We start from the raw sequence: 8,097 nt of genomic DNA, 5'->3' as shown, positions 1-8,097 counted from the left end.
TTCATATGTACAGTACTTTTCTGGGTGCTATTGCTTTCAGCAGTGAACAAAATAAAGCCTTTACTCTCCTGGAACTAGCACTCTGTGTTGGGAGAAACATAAACAACAAAGCAGGGTAAGGGGTAAAAAGAGATGGGAATGATAAATGGGATAGTTTTACCATTTGGTTAAATGTCAAACTATGATAAATCACATGGCCAGAAGCCATTGAGGTGTTTTAATTCACAATAACCAGAGAGCCTCAAACATTTACCAAGGCACTTAACCGTGTTTATGGATTACAGCAACGCTCTGAGGTAAGGAACTGTTACCATCCCCGTTTATAGATGAGGAGTCTGAAGAGATATTATGTGAGTTGCCCAGAATTACACAGCTGTAAGTAAGTGGGAAGCTGCGATGTGACCCGAACACATGCTCTTTTTTTTTTTTAATGTATGGACTTTATTATGTTTCATTTGTTTCTGATTTATGTGAATTTTTTCTTTAAAGATGTTTTCTGATGTCGACCATTTTTAAAGTGTTTATTGCATTTGTTACAGTATTGCTTCTGTTTTATATTTTGGTTTTTTGGCCGCAAGGCATGTGGGATCTTAGCTCCCCCACCAGGGATCGAACCCTCACCCCCTCCATTGGAAGGTGAAGTCTTAACCACTGGACCACCAGGGAAGTCCCCCTTATGTGACTATTTTTATGGCAATTTTTAAAATTTTATTTTTTTATTGACGTATAGTTGAATTACAGTGTTGTGTTCATTACTGCTATATAGGAAAGTGACTCAGTTACACATTTATATACACTCTTTTTCATATTCTTTTCCATTACGGTTTATCACAGGATACATAGTTCCCTGTGCTCTACAGTAGGACCTTTTTGGTTTTTTTAAAATACATCCACTTTTTTTTAAATAAATTATTAATTTTTGGCTGTGTTGGGCCTTCGTTGCTGCACGCAGGCTTTCTCTAGTTGCGGTGCGCAGGCTTCTCATTGTGGTGGCTTTTCTTGTTGCAGAGCACGGGCTCTAGGTGCATGGACTTAAGTAGTTGTGGCATCGGGCTTAGTTGCTCTCTGGCATGTGGGATCTTCCCGGACCAGGGCTCGAACCCGTGTCCCTGCATTGGCAGGCGTATTCTTAACCACTGCGCCACCAGAGAAGTCCCATGTAGGACCTTTTTGTTTATCCATCCTGTATATACACCAGTTTGCATCTGCTAATCCCAAACTCCCAATCCAATCCTCTCCCACTCCCTCCCTCTTGGTAACCACCAGTCTATTCTCTCTGTCCTTGGTTATGTTTCTGTTTCACAGATAGGCAGAACCCAAGCTCTTAATTACTTTGTTATCCTGTTTCCTTGTTAAGAAGAGAAGAAGGGTTTAAGGAAGGGACTGAGAGAGAAGGCAGTGAGCACTAGAAGTGCAAAACAGTGGGGCTGTCAGAAAGCACACGTGTCTCCTTCCCCCATCGTGAGCAGAATTTTTAAACGGCAGAGTATGTAAGAGTATGTGATGACACATCTCTGGATTAAATTATGTCTCCCTGGTAAAACATGTACGGATGAGTCTTTAGTTCATTCAGACTGAAAGGTGAGAGCAGAGAACAGCTGGAGTGTCAGATTTCTTCTAGAAGTTCCTGCCTGATTGTTACTAAGAGGGCTACTACAGTACTAGTTAGTTCATTCGTCATGGATTAGGTGTTAGAGGAGTGAAACAATGAGCAAGATGTAGCGTTGGCCCTTTAGCAGTGGAGTGAGAGGGGAAGACACACAGCAGATGTCTCATCCTGCACATGACATGCTGTGATGGGCATACTCAGGGCGTTTGGTCAGTGTTTGTGGAAGAAGAGGGGGAGCTGTGAGGCAAAGAAAAGTTATCGAAAGAGGCAGTCGCTAAGCTAAGTCTTAAAGGACTCGTGAAAAACTGGTGAGTCAGCCGGTGAAGGGAAAGGACACTCAAGGCAGAGAGGATAGCGGAAGTCCAGAGCCATGAGTGTGCGAGGGCTGTGTTACGGAGCCACAGGCACAGGCTCTGCAGGATCAGTGCAGTGTCACCAGGCAGTGGCAAGTGCCCCTAAAGGAGACCGCGAGGAGGAGGAGAGCGGGTCTTAACCACCCATGTGTGTGGAGCTGGTTTCCTCAGAAAACAGCTAAGAATGGAAAGGACAAGTTCAGGTGGTATTTTAGACCACTGACGTCAGTATGGATGAGGAATTTGAAGAAGCCTGGAGACAATTATGCCCCACTCTTCTGAGGAGCAGTGTTTTTTATTTTCAAGTGGGACTTTCACGCTGCCACCTCCTCTCCTGTCCCTACTGAAAAGTTTATAGGCCGGCAGAAGGGAGAACCTGGCTTAAGTTAATCAGGTTTCTTTACTGTACATCTCCTCGGGGCTGCTGCAAGCTAGTGTTCATTCTGGATCGTCACAGCAGGCGCATGGTACACAGCCATCCTCAAAGCTATTTGACTCTAGTGTCCTTTTTTAACAGAAGTGTCTAACAACTGGTTCCACCAAACAGCAATTTGGTAACTTCTAGACCAGGTAATAGCAAGAAGAAAGGGGTCTGAAATAAGGTATAGACGAAGGGAGGAAATAAGTTCTAATTGTATTTAGGAAATTACAAGCAAGACTTGATCTTGGGAAGTAAGGAAGAAGTAGGAGGCGGAGGCTGAACCCCCATCTGTGTGACTAAGGTTGGGTGGTGGTATCATTGAGTTTGGAAATAGGGGATAAAGAACTGAATTGGGAAAAAGACTTTAGTTCTGGACATGTTGAATTGTAAAGCACCTGTAGAATTCAGGAGACAGACTGGTAGATAACTGGACATGCACGTGAAGACATGGAAAGATAAAAATTTGAATGTCATCAGCACATATCAGCAGTCATTAAAATCATCAACATGGATGAGATTTCAGAGAATTGTGAGTACTGACAACATTTAAGTAATAAGCAGAGAAAGAATTCTGGGAAGGAGTGAGGTGATAGTTTCAAGAAGGAGGAAGTAGATGACAGTGCCATCCTTCAGAGAATGTGAGTGTCCATTAGATTTGGGCAGTTAGGTCCCCAGTGACCTTAGAGCAGTTCAGTGAAGTGGTGGACAAAAAGCCAGATGGCAATAAATTGAGGGTGTAGGGCTGCCTGTGGGGGCCAGGCGGGGCTAGTGAAGACAGTGGGAATAGGCTACTCTCAAGGAGTTTGGATGAAAAGAGAACATAATTAGCAAAAAAGAATTTTTTAGAATGAGAAGGACTTATATTTTATATGTTGAAATGAAGGAACCGATGAAGGAGATCCTGAAGATGTAGATAATAATTTAGAGAATTGGGGAAACATGGACATATGAATAAGAAAAAAACCTTGCACAGTATATAAAAATCACTTGTATCCTTCGAGTTGGATGGATACTGGTAAGTTTGGGAGGAAATAAACATAAGAAGAGATAGAAGTTAAATGAGTTTATACTGATAGCCTCAGTTTTCTTTGACCCAGATTTTTCAGAGACACATATATACACATACATAATTACAGTTTTAAAATTCTTTCATAGTTACATGTTTTATTAATCACGTCTGAGAAAAGTCATTGATTTTCATTTTGTACCGCATTATCTTGTAAGGACAAGATACAGTGACAACTTCCAAGCGTTTTGCATATCAGAGCTGAAACAAAGTATCTCCATAATTGAATTTTCACTTATTTGTAATAAATTTATCCTTAGGAGGATACTTTCATAGTGTTTGACCACAGATGAGTTTGGGCATTGCTGTCACTCAATAATGTTAAGCATCTGTCAGGCTCTCTCCTATACTATATATTAATTTTTTCTCTGTGAAGCAAATATTTAGTGGCAGCCTGTGGGAATAAGATACACCTAGGTCCTCTTTCCTTGGTATATTCACAAAAGCCTCTGAAACTAAATTTCCAAGTCAGGCCATACTAAGTCCTGGCATAATAAGTTTTCATCGTTAACAGTTTTTTTGTGTTTGTGGGGTTTTTTTGTTTTTATTTTTTTGAAGCAAAGATAAAACACTGTCTTAACTCAGTAGTTGTCCATTGATTAATAAATCTGAGAAGACATTGATGAAACATGGTATTTTGAATATCCTTTCCACAGCATAGGTAATGGGCCATCCTGAAACTCTGGTGAGATGCTTATCATTTTCAGATTTTGGAGTGGCAGAGAAAACCCTATTATACCTTGAATTATCACTGGAAACATGAATTCAGCCAAATAAAAACAGTGCCTCTACCTACTGAGGTTGTCAATTTCCATCTTAACAAAAGTGAACATTTCTCCTTTAGATTAAAATCAAGAAAATCTCCTCTGTCCAGGATTCAATAATGGGGTGCAAGAAAGAGGAAAACTGAAGCTATTCCCTCTTTACACCTGAACAGTGAATTCATTCTGATAGCAAATATTTGTTATGATTCTGCTATGGCCAGGTGCTTTATTGTGTTTAGAGATCAAGTTACTGTTCATTCTTGGTAAGTAAGAAAAATCCATGTTTTAGGACTCTGAATAGTAACTTTATATATATATTAAAAATAAATATATATATTATATATAATATATATTCCACCTATTCAACAAAATTGTAATTTTCATCATCTCTTACTAATGATGAACTGTATTCACTCTTTGGAAAGGGCTTATAGGGAATTAAAGTCTCCATATACTTTCTAAATAAGACCATAGAAACCAAATTCTCAACTGGGAACAAACTTAGGTTTTGCTATGAAGGTTTATGCTTGCCTGGCCTTAGAGTGGTTGGCCAGGAACTCAAGGTGGAGTTTTTTTCCTCTAAGTTACTTTTTCACTGATGCCACCCGGAAAAAATTTGGAGGGAGTATTTTTTGAAATAGCTTTATCTCAGTAACCCTTTAAAAATGCTTCAGGGTATGGGGAACATAACTGTCAAAATGTTCAAGCAACTCTTGTGGATTTAAGTGTAATTGATCAGGAGTAATACAGGAAGGAGCTGGGTACAAAAGACAAAAGACCTGAGGCTATGTCATGTATTGTTTTTGGCTTATTGTACAAAACAGAGAAAGTCTTATACACTCAGGCAAGTTCCCCTACTGTTCTCTCCTTTTAGTAGAAATAAAAGAGAGCTAGTTTCTCAATAGCAGCATTCTATCCTTAAGTGGGTACACAGTGATATTCTAATGGTCTCTGGAGCAGAGAATAATTCCGTGGCAGCTCTGACCTCCAGTCACCAGGTTCTCTGTAACTTAGTCTTTCATGGCCAAGGACTATAATCATTATTGTATTTAGCATCTCAAAATTGAAAGGATTCCATGGACAACAAAACAGTAAGTGATTTCATGAAGTGTTTTAGTATGCATAAAATAAAAAAGTATAAAAATACAAATCATCAGTAAAGCTTTTTCTTTCCGGAAAACTATATTCAGAAATTAATGTAAGCACCTAAGGTGCGCATGTGTGTTTTTTCACCCATGATCATGTTTGTGTGTGTGTGCATTCCACTGCTACAGGAGACATGCAAAATAATATCAGATTTGCTACTATATGAAGTACTGGTTTCTCCCAAGAACTGTGCGCTCGCAGGGTTTGTTCAGGAAGGTGAGTGCCCTACCACCACATCGCAGTCAGATCTCATCACCTTCGGCAGGAATAATTTATAGTTTAACCTTACATGCAGGCATATTAAATTAGTATTACTCCTCAGAACTTGCTTATTAATAAAACAAACTGAATTAGCCATTGGAGAAATCATGTTTGGAAATTCAATGACAATTTTACATTTTTCATAAAGGCTCAGAAATATTATTGCAGAGCAGGTGGTACAGAAAACTGTGGTCGAATTTGACATTCATTAATAATTGAAGTGTGGAACGTAACAGGTGAAAATTGATACTGATTTCTTTCCTCTAATATTGGGAAGAGTTCTAAAAGGTAAATAAAATGCGATAACAAGACATACCAAGTCTCACTGATTTCTTTGATCACCTCTTCCCCACATATCACTCCTTCGCCTACCATGTTTTGAATAATTCAATGCCCATAGTCTTTCCATTTCAGTGCATTATAAAACACACTCAAGCTGGGTTTCAATCATATTAGACTGAAAGCTGAACTTTTTATGAAGGATTATTTAAAAACAAATGCGTCTTGAGCGCAACAGGCTTTGAAACCAAACAATCCTAGGAATTCAGTAAGGAAATGTCAACACTATGAAGAACTTTTAGATTCAGAAAATTCTGTAATCCTACTTGATGTATGTTAACCGTATCAATATTAACAACCTTCTGCTTGATTTCAGCACTGATTTGAGAGCTGAGTTACTACTGGTCTTGTATTTTAACTAGTTGTGAAAGCACTGAGAGAATTGTTCTCGTGTTGAACTTGACCTGCCTCTGGGAATGCTCTCTGTTCTATCCATCTTGGAAAGCTTTATGCAGGTGCATTTCTCTGCCTTCCTTCTTCTCATCTGCACCCCTTGGGAAAACAAAAGATGCTCAAATATAGATGTGAACACTGCAGATGCTCTGTTTGGCAATGGTGTCTTTCAGCTTCCCAATGAAAAATTATATTGCTGACCACCCATTTGACTGAAAAGTGACTCATTTTTCTGACAGATATCTGGCTTGAGATGCCAAAAGTAATAGGTCATTTCAAATTTCCTTTTTAATTTTAAGGCATAGCTTTGTGTTGCAACACTACTTGTTCAAAAGTTAGATCATAAAGGTTCCTTCCTATGATCTCCAAATAATCAAAATGTTCTTCAATAGGCTATATTAAAAGCAAGCAGAATATTCCTAATTATCAATCTTTCTCTTGAGCCATATAGTTCTTGTAATTTCAAGGAAGAGAAACTCAAATGTAAAGTGTTACAATAGCCAAGCCTACCAGCACTGTTATCTAACCATTCAGCAATTTTCTCTGCCAAGTCACTTTGAACCTTAGACTACTGAGAATGTGTTTTTAATTAATTTTTAAGGTTCTCCTCTTTTGAGTTAAAAAATCGTCACAATTTTTATAAGTAAAATTAAAGAAAAAACAAAATAGAACATCTGAGATATTTCCATTAGGCATTATCTATATATAAACACATATATATACATAATTTTAATATCTATACATATATAAAGGCACTGGGATAAATCTCCATCTTCTGTGTCAGTGGCACATAGGTCCATTATCTTAGGAATAGGGAACTCCTTTCACAATGGAAGTGAGGAAATAGGCTGGACCATCCTTGAATATAATCCATGAAGCCACCATCTAAGGTCGTCTGGATCTTGGTTCCTTCTAGCAATCTACTACTCCAACAATGTGTAGTTCATCAAATTCAGGTCTTTCTGAAGCCAGGCTAGAAATACAAAGTGAGGTGGACGACTAAGGTAACTGACCAAAAAGGAGGAAAGGAAGACGAGCAAAACAATTTCCCAATTTCATTTTTTCCCATATTCTCTGTGCTTGACAAAGGAAAAAATATTCGGGTCTGAGTTCCTCTCATTCTTAGCCATTGTTGTTTCAAAGTCTGAGAAAAAAAAAAAAGGTAAAAACGAAAATATGGAGTCCAGAATTCCGTTAGCTTGCATGTAATATCACAACTTAAAAGGCCTTCCAAAATGGAGGGATAAACTTTTAAAAATATAGCCCAATCTTTTCAATCTAAACAAGTAAACACTAAAAATATATTTTAGAAATCCAGCAAACACACTAACCACAGTCAAAGCAAAGGAAGGCTTATGGCTTACCAAATGACAGTGGCTGTCTACAAGAGAGAGAACGAGAATACTCCAAAATTCTATCTGACCTGGCAGAGCTCAGCACAGCTACTATTCTTCTTTCCTAAAATCAAGGCATAAAGAAATTGAATAAAACTTGCCAAAATGTCACCCAGTGCCTCCAAAAGCAGATTAAAGAAGGGAGTGTCCAGAAATCAGGATGAAGAAAACTACTTAGAGAAGCCCTGTCTCCTATCAGTGGGCCACCAGGGTTTATCTGGGTAATAAAATGATAATAGTTCTTTTTGTCATCTTCTTTTTATAATTTATACATTTAAATTTCAGTCAACATTTTAAAAATATCCAATCAGAATGACAGGCATTTCCAGAAGTATCAGTTTTTTTTAATCC

Source organism: Leucopleurus acutus (assembly GCF_964270905.1).
Source record: "Leucopleurus acutus genome assembly, chromosome: 7".
Classification (NCBI taxonomy): Eukaryota; Metazoa; Chordata; class Mammalia; order Artiodactyla; family Delphinidae; genus Leucopleurus; species Leucopleurus acutus.
This window is presented reverse-complemented; position numbering follows the sequence as displayed.